This window comes from Narcine bancroftii, chromosome 11, assembly GCF_036971445.1.
Source record: "Narcine bancroftii isolate sNarBan1 chromosome 11, sNarBan1.hap1, whole genome shotgun sequence".
Taxonomy (NCBI): Eukaryota; Metazoa; Chordata; class Chondrichthyes; order Torpediniformes; family Narcinidae; genus Narcine; species Narcine bancroftii.
The window spans coordinates 8,441,162-8,453,028 of NC_091479.1; the positions used below are offsets into that span (position 1 = coordinate 8,441,162).

Genomic DNA, 11,867 nt, shown 5'->3' on the forward strand with positions numbered 1-11,867 from the left:
AACTTTGGGTTTTTCAAAGATAATTAATCTTTAAATGGCTCAAAAGTCTATAGAAAGATGGAAGATTCAATTACTGTCCCCACGTTATCAACCGGTATTTTAAGATCGGATGATCTTTGAAAAGTCAGCTGAGTTCCAATTCTGTGGATTCCAAGTTGCTCCGCATGCAGTCTTACACTGCCATCTCGTGCTCCGCTCTTGAATCGTTGAACTTTTTATTTCTGGATTGAGGGTGGAAGAGAGAGAGAGAGAGGGAGAAGGAGAGAAAGAACACTGCCATCTCGTGCTCCGCTCTTGAATCGTTGAACTTTTTATTTCTGGATTGAGGGTGGAAGAGAGAGAGAGAGAGGGGGGGAGAAGGAGAGAAAGAACACTGCCATCTCGTGCTCTGCTCTTGAATCGTTGAACATTTTTTTTCTGGATTGAGAGTGGAAGAGAGAGAGAGGGAGAAGGAGAGAAAGAAAGAAGCTCTATTTACAGCAGGAACCTGGGTCACAGGAGTCCAATGACCATCGCCAACTTCATGAAGTCAGGAAATGAGATTACCCTGAAAATATCTCCTTCAGTGGGAATGAATTCTGTGATCTGTGGTCTTAACTTACTGTGATTTAATGGAAAAAAAATACTCTGAGAGAAGCTCAATAGGAGTGTGATTGTATTAAATTTAAATTTAGACATAGAGCACAGTAACAGGCCATTTCGGCTGCCCAATTTATACCCAATTGAATGGTGGGAGGAAGTCGGAGCCCCCATGGAAAACCCATGCAGAGGTGGGGAGAATGTAGAAACTCCTTACAGACAGCGTGTGATTTGAACCCCTGGACCCGATCACTGCTGCTCTAACGGTGTGGCTCTAACTGCTACACCAACCTGGCCACGCCATCAAATCTGTCTCTAAGGAGTTTGTATGCTCTCCCCATGTCTGCGTGGGTTTCTCTCGGGGGCTCTGGTTTCCTCCCACCGTTCGAAATGTACCGGGGTACATTTGGGTGTAATTGAGCAGCACAGACTTGTGGTTGAAAGGGCCTGTTACACAGTGCTGTATGTCTAAATTTAAATTTTAAATGTAAACATATTAAAAGTAGCTAGATTTTGTTCTCTGGTCAAATATGTGACACTTGTACTCTTTAAATAGTATTTGATGTACTTCTGATAACATCTAATATCCTTAACCTCATCCTTGAAGAAGCACACAAGCTTTCAGGAGGCAAATTACTCTTGGTTTAGGGTTAACCCTTTACACCATCTATTCGCAACAGGTCCCTATTGTTCATTCAGGAATCTGATGTCAGAAGGGGATGAAGCTGTCCTTGTGCCGCTGAGTGCTTGTCTTCAGTCTCCTATACCTTTTTCCTAATGGTAGCAGAGTGAAGAGGGCATGGCCTGGGTGGTGGGGGTCTTTGAGAATAGAGGCTGCCTTCTTAAGACACCGCCTCAGAGGTCCTCAATGGAGTGAAGGCTGTTGCCTGTGGTGTCGCAGACCGAGTTAACTTTATGGTGTGAAAAAATAAAAAAAATTTTTTAAAAACAACCCTCTGGAGTTTTTTCTTGCCCTTGGTCAAGCCCCCTCAATAAAAAATACCAAAGATTCACTGCCTTCTGGCTGAAGAAATGTCTTAGCGTATCTGTCCGCAAAGGGTGATCCCTGGTTTTGGAACTGAAGATCCTTGGTTTTGAACTCTCCAACCACATGAATCATCATCCTTGATCGAGTCCCATTAAAGAACTTTTGAGGTACAGTTGTTCAGGTAGATGGCTTCTCTCCAGAGGGGAGCCTGCCCACAAAGGTCAGGTTGGAGGGTCACAGCTCCAGGCCTTTGTGACCAGTGTGTCTCCACATAAACATTGAGTAATGGCACTATTTCACCAGCCAGTGAAATCAGCAAACTCAGAACTCATTAAGAAACCTGTGTGCCTCTTGTATGGTAAATGATAAAGAATTCTAGAACTGACAGCACTGCAGATCCAAGTGAGCATTCAACAAACCACTCCCCCACTTCCCCTTGATGAAGGGCTCAAGCCTGAGTCGTTGGTTATCTATCTCGAGCCTGAGTCGTTGGTTATCTATCTCGAGCCTGAGTCGTTGGTTATCTATCTCGAGCCTGAGTCGTTGGTTATCTATCTCGGGCCTGAGTCATTGGTTATCTATCTCGAGCCTGAGTCGTTGGTTATCTATCTCGAGCCTGAGTCGTTGGTTATCTATCTCGGGCCTGAGTCGTTGGTTATCTATCTCGGGCCTGAGTCGTTGGTTATCTATCTCGGGCCTGAGTCGTTGGTTTTCTATCTCGGGCCTGAGTCGTTGGTTATCTATCTCGAGCCTGAGTCGTTGGTTATCTATCTCGAGCCTGAGTCGTTGGTTATCTATCTCGAGCCTGAGTCGTTGGTTATCTATCTCGGGCCTGAGTCGTTGGTTATCTATCTCGGGCCTGAGTCGTTGGTTATCTATCTCGAGCCTGAGTCGTTGGTTATCTATCTCGGGCCTGAGTCGTTGGTTATCTATCTCGGGCCTGAGTCGTTGGTTATCTATCTCGGGCCTGAGTCGTTGGTTATCTATCTCGAGCCTGAGTCGTTGGTTATCTATCTCGAGCCTGAGTCGTTGGTTATCTATCTCGAGCCTGAGTCGTTGGTTATCTATCTCGGGCCTGAGTCGTTGGTTATCTATCTCGGGCCTGAGTCGTTGGTTATCTATCTCGGGCCTGAGTCGTTGGTTATCTATCTCGGGCCTGAGTCGTTGGTTATCTATCTCGGGCCTGAGTCGTTGGTTATCTATCTCGAGCCTGAGTCGTTGGTTATCTATCTCGGGCCTGAGTCGTTGGTTATCTCTCTCGAGCCTGAGTCGTTGGTTATCTATCTCGGACCTGAGTCGTTGGTTATCTATCTCGAGCCTGAGTCGTTGGTTTTCTATCTCGAGCCTGAGTCGTTGGTTATCTATCTCGAGCCTGAGTCGTTGGTTATCTATCTCGGGCCTGAGTCGTTGGTTATCTATCTCGGACCTGAGTCGTTGGTTATCTATCTCGAGCCTGAATCGTTGGCTATCTATTTTACTTTCTTCCCCCGCTCCCCCACCCCCCCCCCCCCCCCACATTTCCCTTCGCTCCTCAAACTGGATCTTGGCCGCAGTTTCTCTCCCTGACAAATCTGCACAGTTGATCAGCCTCCCGATGCATAGTGTTCGGACTAATCATTGAACGATGTGGGCTCAGCTATCAGAAGGACGCAGGCAGCTTAAGAATCACCACTCCTGTGTGAGTCACCATCTCCAAGAGATGAGGAGAAATTAATTGGAAGGAAAGGGTGAAATTAAATAGTCCAGTTTCACTCACACACCGCAGCAGTTCAAAGACAGAACTGCACCAGCCCAGTGCAACCTGAAAACGCACTCATCACTTGTACTGGTCATGTTTGGATCTGTTTTTACAGATGGTGTTGGGTGGAGTATCATTTAGAGTAAAGTAAACAAGCACAGCTGACCCTATTTACATCAATGTTTAACCCTGTAACCATAACCCGCTGAGAAAAAGCGCCACACGGTGGGTGCTCTTACCTCGATGAAAGGCTCAAGCCCGGACCTGCTGAGTTTCCCCAACATTGTGTTTTTACCATGGAAGAGCAGGGTCCAAAATCCTTTGCAAAGGAGGGTGTGGTTCTACACTGGACCCCCTGTGTGAAATGACTGTGAGTGGGTTGGAGGACGTGGGTGAGAATGCAGTATAATTCACATTTCAGTTTTATAGTTGGAGTACTTCGGAGGGGATGTAGCACAGTGGCAGAGTGCATGTTTCGCAGGTATGAAGCCTGGGTTCAATCTCCACAGGTTTTGGGCAGCGTGGTTCGTGTCGTGGTTTGCACAAAGCTGTTGCTCCAGTGACTGGGACTGAAACTGGTGCTGCCTGTAAGGGCTTTGTTTGTTCTCCCTGTGTCTGCATGGGTTTTCCCAGGGAGCTCCAGTTTCCTTCTATCCTTCAAAAAAAGGTTGGAGGGTTGTGGTTTAATTACTGTGCCTGTTACTGTGATGTATGCCTTAAAAAAACAAAATGACATTGCATACAACCCTGAGATTCTTTTTTTGTGGGCAACACAGAATTACCATTATTGGCAGTGCAAAAACAAACTGCACACAGCGTATACATGTAAATAAATGTAAACAATAAAGAGTCCTTAAATGAGTCCCTGACTGAGTTTGTGGTTGAGGAGTCCGATGGTGGAGGGGGAGCAGCTGTTCCTGAACCTGGGGGTGCGAGTCTTGTGGCACCGAGACCTCTTTCCTGATGGCAGCAGCGAGAACAGAGCGTGTGCTGGGTGGTGGGGATCTTTGACGATTGCTGCTGCTCCCCGACAGAAGATGTTCTCGATGGTGGGGAGAGTTTCCCCTCTGTTGTCCTGGGCTGTGTCCACTACCTTTCGCTGGGCTTTATGCTCAAGGGTATTGGTGTCCCCCTACCAGACCGTGATGCAGCCGCTCAGCGTACTTTCCACTGCACACCTGTAGAAATTTTCCAGGGTTTCCAATGTCATACCAGACCTCCGCAAACTCCTGAGGAAGTAGAGGCGCTGACGTGCTTGCTTCACGTGGGGACATCTGAACTGACTGGCTGGAAGAATGTTGGAGAGAAACGACAGGCTGCTGCAGTACAGGGGGGGGTCTGACTGTCCATTAACACAGAAAGTTAACATTAGTTTCCCATTCTTTATTGGACCAGGAAAAAGTTGTAATCTATCTCTCTGGGAGAACTGTCAAAGCTTATGAGAATGCATTGATACAGCTACTATTGTGTCTTCATAATGTCCCAAAGTGTTTTATAGCACATTTGCTAGAACTGCAGTCATTATTGCCCCAGCAGTGATAAATCTGCACACAGCAAACTCATACACAGATCAGGGTGGAAGTGAAAACAGGCAGAACATCAGATACACTCTCCTGTTCTTAAAAAATAGGGCTTGCAGGACCTTTCACGTCCACTAAGAGGCACTCAATTCTACTTGTGATCATTCACTCTGCACTGAATCAGAGCAGCCTGCCTCTGTTTTTAATGGGAGTAAAACACAGAAGTCTGCAGGCACTATGGATGAAGTTAAAACACCGCTGGAGAAACTCAGCAGGTCAAACAGTGTCCTGTATGGAGCAAAGATGAAGATACAGAACTAACATTTCAGGCTTGAGCCCTTCATCAAGGAATGAGCAAAATGTGAGCAGGTGGTCAAACTAAATGGTTGGGGCAGGGGGTGGGGTGGGGGGAGAGAGGGACACGGTCCCACAGGCAAGAGGTAATAGGTAGATAAGGGAGAAAGGGCACACCAGTAAATGGGGAGGGGGGGAGGGACACGGTCCCACAGGCAAGAGGTAATAGGTGGATAAGGGAGAAAGGGCACACCAGTAAATGGGGAGGGGGGGAGGGACACAGTCCCACAGGCAAGAGGTAATAGGTGGATAAGGGAAGAAGGGTACACCAGTAAATGGGGAGGGGGGAATGGCTCTGTTAAGGGAGGGGGAGGGACATGGTCCCACAGGCAAGAGGTAATAGGTGGATAAGGGAGGAAGGGTACACCAGTAAATGGGGAGGGGGGGAGGGACACAGTCCCACAGGCAAGAGGTAATAGGTGGATAAGGGAAGAAGGGTACACCAGTAAATGGGGAGGGGGGAATGGCTCTGTTAAGGGAGGGGGAGGGACACGGTCCCACAGGCAAGAGGTAATAGGTGGATAAGGGAGGAAGGGTACACCAGTAAATGGGGAGGGGGGGAGGGACACAGTCCCACAGGCAAGAGGTAATAGGTGGATAAGGGAAGAAGGGTACACCAGTAAATGGGGAGGGGGGAATGGCTCTGTTAAGGGAGGGGGAGGGACACGGTCCCACAGGCAAGAGGTAATAGGTGGATAAGGGAGGAAGGGCACACCAGTAAATGGGGAGGGGGGGGGAATGGCTCTGTTAATGGAGAGGGAAAGGGGTGGAGAGATGGAGGAAAAAAGACAAAGGAAGGGAGAATGAGTGTGCTAGCAGAAACTGAAGGTCTATTGGAGGATGGTCCAACGTGTGAGCAAGTGGTAGTTGGAGGAGGTGGGGAGGGCTGTACAGGGACAGAGAGAGGCCTTGTAGTTATGGGGTATGACATGGTATCTTGCAGGATATGATCTGGCCCAGAGCAGATGGAAGTTCTGAAAGGTGGTGCGGAGCAGGAATAAACACAGAAAATGCTGGAAACAGTCAGCAGGCCAGGAGGCATATACACCTAAAATATTACCGCTGCACTCCCTTCCATGGGTACTATCTGACCTGCAGGGTAGAGCTGCAATCACTCACCCCTGCAGTATTTTAATCGCCAGCATTCCGGATCTGGATTGGAATAAATAAAAAGTGTGACCTTGAAGAAGGGCTCAGGCCCGAGACGTTGGTAATATATCGTTACCTCCTATGGACACTACGAGACCAGACGAGTTCCTCCAGCATTCATTGTGTGTTTCTACTGCCAACACAGTGTCTGCGGGGTTTTGCGTGTCACCGGAACACTTGAATGTTAGCATCTTGAATGTTAGCACTTGAATGTTAGCTGCCTTGTTGGCAGCTCAGTTCGGTCATTTACAGGTTTGAGAGTCTGAATGGGCCTCCCACTGTTTTCAGTGGTGAAATCACTGCTTGCTTTGGTGCCAGCGCATGTTGATAAAGGATGCCAGTGCCAGTTCGAACCCCAGGCAATGCTGGTTGGCCTAATACTCGATTCTCAATGGTTTCACCAAGCCCTGTATTCCCAACACCCATGCTCGCTGACTTACATGGGCTCCCAGTTAAATGACACCTTGATTTGAAAAATCTCCACCCTGTTTTTAATAAATGTACAAAAGTGCTGGAGGAGCTCAGCAGGTGTTATAGGAGGCAGAGATATGTAACCAACATTTCAGGCCTGAGCCTTTCTTCAAGATATGAGCATAAGGCAGACAGGCACCTGAATGAAAAGGTGGGGAGGGATGAGGGAAGAAGAGGCAGGGGGATGAGTACAGGCCAACAGGCAAGAGGCCAGATGTGGATTTCTGCTTGATATCGATTGGGATTGAGCATGTGTCTCCCTGGTGTTCACCGCCTTCCATGCTTGGGGATGGGAAAATGAGTGTGAAATGGAAAAGAGCGGATTGCTTCTGGGTTTACTGAGTCATACATGATTCACCCTGCCAGGTGAGTCAGTTAGCCTGCAAGTGATGTGTTGACAATGCATCTTTCAGCTGCTCCCGTCGGGGAAGAGATCCAGGAGGATCAGAGCCAGCGCCACCAGGCTGAGGAACAGCTTCTTCCTGCGGGCAGTGAGAACGCTGACCGACCAAAGGAACTGCTCCCACTGACCCTCCGAGTTTCTCATATCCATTAAACAAAATTTATTTGTATATATTGATGAATACTTGTGATGCTATGTATTGTTTTTCTGTGTGTCATGTGTCTGCACGTTTTGCACTGAGGACCAGAGAACGCTGTTTTGTCGGGTTGTACTTGTACAATTAGCTAATAATAAACTTGACTTGGTTGAAGAGCCAGCTGCTTTTCTCCCCATTGTTCTGTTTCATCTGGGTGGTGTTCATACAATGGTGTGGATCAGAAGAGGTTTACCGAATGCTACAAGAGCAAGCTTGTTGCCTTGTCAACTTGTATAGAGGCAAAATATTGTGGTACAGTGTCAATACATTCATTGAAGCTCCATCGAGAGGCTTTAATGATCCAGAGATCAAGGCTCGATCAGCTAATGGTGGGGGGAAGATTGTGACCCCCAAATCTTGCTCATCAGTTGGGAAAGTTAAACTAAATGGATTAAATACATTTTTGGGGAAGGGAAAACCATTGGTAATAAATACTATCTTCCTCCTTTGAGTACAGTTTATTGGCAGTGTACCAATAAATAGAAATTCTGCCTGACCTTCAGGACAAAGAATCTCAGTGTTGTACACTGCCCTCCATAATGTTTGGCATAAAGACACTTTTTTCCTTTATTTGCCCATGTGCTCCACAGTTTTAAATTTGTAAGGCAGACAGGCACCTGAATGAAAAGGTGGGGAGGTGTTTGTAAGTACTCAGGTCCTCATGTTGAAAAATGGTGACTACAGACTCCAAAGGTGATCAACTGCTTGGAAGCAAGCCAAGCTCTCTTATACAATGAAGCAATTAAACGTACCTGAGTACTCACAAACACCTGTGAAGCCAAATGTCCCAAACATTATGGTGCCCTGAAATGAACATGTATAAAAAGTGCTGCAATTTCTACATGGACAAATTATGTATAAAAATAACCTTGAATAAAATCTAGAATGTGCACTTTAATTACATGTGAATTGTTTAAATTCAAAGGTTAAACTGTGGGACGTGGGCCAAATAAAGGAAATAAACGGAGGGCTCTGTATGTACTCTGACAATAAGTTTGAACTTTGAACTAATGCAATACTGGATTGTCATCAATAGTATCACATTTTTTTTTAAAGTCACAGTTTTGAAGAGTCCTTCAGAATGAGACTTGCCATCCTTGTATACAAATTCAATGTTGAAATTCAAATTGTACTTTGAACAAATTGCACTTTAAATTCCTGGGTGTCAACATCTCCGAAGATCTGTCCTGGAGCCTCTATGTCGATGCAAACACGAAGAAGGCTCGCCAGTGTCTATACTTTGTGACGTGTCTGAGGAGATTCTGTATGTCACAGAAGACTCACGTAAACTTCCACAGGTGTACTGTGGAGAGCATTCTCTGGCGGGTTGCATCACTGCCTGGTACAGAGGCGCCAACTCTCAAGACAAGAATAAATTCCAGAGGGTTGTTAACTCGGCCTGCGACATCGCAGACACCAGACTTCACTTCATCGAGGACATCTACGTGAGGCGGTGTCTTAAAAGAGCACCCTCTATCCTCAAGGACCCCCATCACCCAGGCCATGCCCTCTTCTGCTGCCATTGGGTAAAAGGTACTGGAGTCTAAAGACGAGCACTCAACAGCCTAAGGAGAGCTTCTACCCTGCTGCCATCAGATTCCTGAATAATCAATAAACCTAAAACACTGCCTCACTTTTTGTGAACTATTATTTTTGTAAGATGGTTATATGTTTGCCCTGTGACGCTGCTGCAAGGCATTGAATTTCATGACTTGTTCATGACAATAAATTCTGATGTGGGTTACCCTTAGCCCTCTGTAAGGGCCATTCAAGCAATGGATCTGTATCAAACTGCTATGAACTGGGAGGTCCCTTCGCACAGGCTGCAGCAGATCAAGGGAGCAGCTCACCACCACCTTTCTCCATATTATGAGCTTGGATAATACAGGCTGGTCTTTCCAGCGGCAGCATGAATGAACAAAAGAAATCTGGAGGCAAACAGCCATTTTATTGCTCACATTTACATCTGGCATTCCATAATAATCCAATTAGCAAGATTTCCAGCAAGCCACAATGAAATAAATGACCCATCTCTGGATGTCAGACCTCAGAAGATCTGTCCTGGAGCCTCCGTGACACAATAAACCTGATTCTGATTTCAATTAATCCATTTTCAGGTTTACTTTGGTGGCATCTTCAAACATTCAAATTTAACTTCCAGTTAAACAGGCGCCAAACTTTGGGTTAACATGACCCAAATAAAGTTGTCAATGCCAGGGAGATGGATTCAGTTCCTGAAGTCCAGGCAACATCCGAGTAAATCTCTGCGCTCTCTCTCTTATTGATAACTTTCCTCTAGTGAAGTGACCAAAACTATTCTCTTCTTCTTGAAATGGCTGTGTCAGCATTGCATTTGCCGCCTTCTTTACATCAATTTGTTTCATTTTTAATGGGTACAATTGCAACTCAACAAATTTTTAACTTGTCAAGAGACTATTTCTGTTTCAATATTTTTATTAAATTTTACAATAAATACAAAAAAGTAGAAGCTATATTTATCTAAATATAAAGAGGTAAATATGAAAAAGGAAATAAACAAAAGAATATACAAAATCTGTCACATATAAACTATATATATGATACACTATCAAAAATATCAGAAGGAGTTGCAGGACAACAGGCTTTTAATACCAAGACATGGACCATCCTCCTGTTCTGGCCCGATCCCAGGACTCATACTGAGGGAGGGACTTGGTGTAACCACCTTTATTAGGGGATTCTGGGGGTAGGATCACCAAGGGAAGGCAGGACAACTCTACCTATGTCCCATAGTGCCAATAACCACGTAAAAGTATCCCACAATATTATAATACAAGAATCAAATAATCAAGCAATCATTTAATCAGTTATCTCGGCTTGGCTTCATGAACTAAGATTTAGGAAGGGGGCTGTCCATGTCTGCTGCAGACTCGCTGGTGGCTGACGAGGCCAGTGTGGGGCAGACGTGCCCGGCTGCGGCGGCTGCAAGGGAAATTCTGTTCTGGGTTTGATGCTGCTGTGTCATGGTTCTTCCTCCTCCATCTCCTTTTGTCCGCAAGGCCAGCCCTGCATGCATTCTTGAAGGAGGAGACAGACTGGTGAATGGTGAGTCACCAGGCCAGGGGATCAGAGGCTAGAGCAGACCACTGGCACCAAGGGATTTTTTTTCAGAGAGTCCTTAGTCCCTCTTTTTCGGAGCCCCTCTGTCGCGGCGGCCAGCGGAGAGTTCGCCGTACAGCACAATCTTGGGCAGGGGATGATCCTCCATCTTAGAGACGTTGTCCCCTGCCCAGCGTAGCTGCGCCTTCAACAGCACGGTCTCGATGCTGGTATCCTCTGCCTGTTCGAGGACTTCAATGCTGGTGACGAAGGCACTCCAGTGGGTGTTGAGGGAGGCAGCGCTGGTGGAAGCGTTCAAGGAATTGTAAGTAGCGACTCGGAACCGTACAGGAGGGTGGTCAGTCCAACAGCTCTGTATGCACTGAACTTTGTGCCTTTCCTTAGAAAACAAAAGTCAATTATACCATGTGGCCATTTGAAAAAGATTTTAAAAATCTATTGTAAGGCAAACACATGCCAGATTAGCCAACTCAAGACTGATTTATTCAGACTTTACAAGCTTCTTTTATACACCGCATGTCCCAGGCTCCATGGGACAAGGCGGGACGTCACGGCGAGCTTGCTGCCGATCCACGGGACCGGCAGGTTTAAATTAAGCCTTGCGGGCGTTCCTGCGCCTTCCGGCAGGGGACTCGGCAGTTCAATGCGCCGTTCCTCGGCACTGTGTTTCTGCCGTGCGGTTCATTCATTCGGTGAGTATTCGGGTTCCGCCAGCCCGCAGAACCGCGCCGGTGACACCGTGCTACACGATCCACCCCCTTCCCTTCCGAAGTTATTCGGTAAATACAAACAATAAAAGAAAAAAAAACACCAACTCACAAGACAAGATCTGACAGGGTCTGAAAAGGAGCCCTGAGACTTGCAATTGGTGACTTTAGAGGGGAGCATGTTGATTTTATCCCCCCCCCCCCCACAAAGTAAGACAAAGAAGACGATTTCTAAAATTTAGATTTGCAGAAAATTTAGAAGCTGCTTTTAAATTGAAAGGTGCAAATTGAACTGAGAACAAATTGGCAGAGGAACAAAATAGTGTTTCCGCCCGGGGTCGAACCGGGGACCTTTCGCGTGTGAGGCGAACGTGATAACCACTACACTACGGAAACCTGCTCGCGCTGCTACAGCGGAACGAGACCCTATCAGCCACAGGTCAGCGCCGCGGGGAGAAGGGAGGGGGGCGGAGTCTCCGCTCGGTGTAGTTCACCTCGGCGGGCGCAGGATGGCGATGGAGTGTCCGCCAACGGCTGATAAACCGCCTCGGCAAGATGGTGGAAGGTGGATTTTTATTTTCAAAGCGCTGCTCTATTTTTATTCATCTCTTTTCCCCCCTTTGAGGATCGTCCCGTGTTTTTGTTTTGGTTGTTTTGCTCGCG

At 46.7% G+C, this 11,867-nt stretch overlaps 1 non-coding gene across 1 annotated transcript; it reads right to left on the reverse strand.

Moving 5' to 3' along the window:
• Positions 1-11,527: 11,527 nt before the first annotated feature.
• Positions 11,528-11,600, reverse strand: trnav-cac (transfer RNA valine (anticodon CAC)). Its single transcript has one exon. It is a non-coding gene; the product is annotated as a tRNA-Val (tRNA).
• Positions 11,601-11,867: the final 267 nt, after the last annotated feature.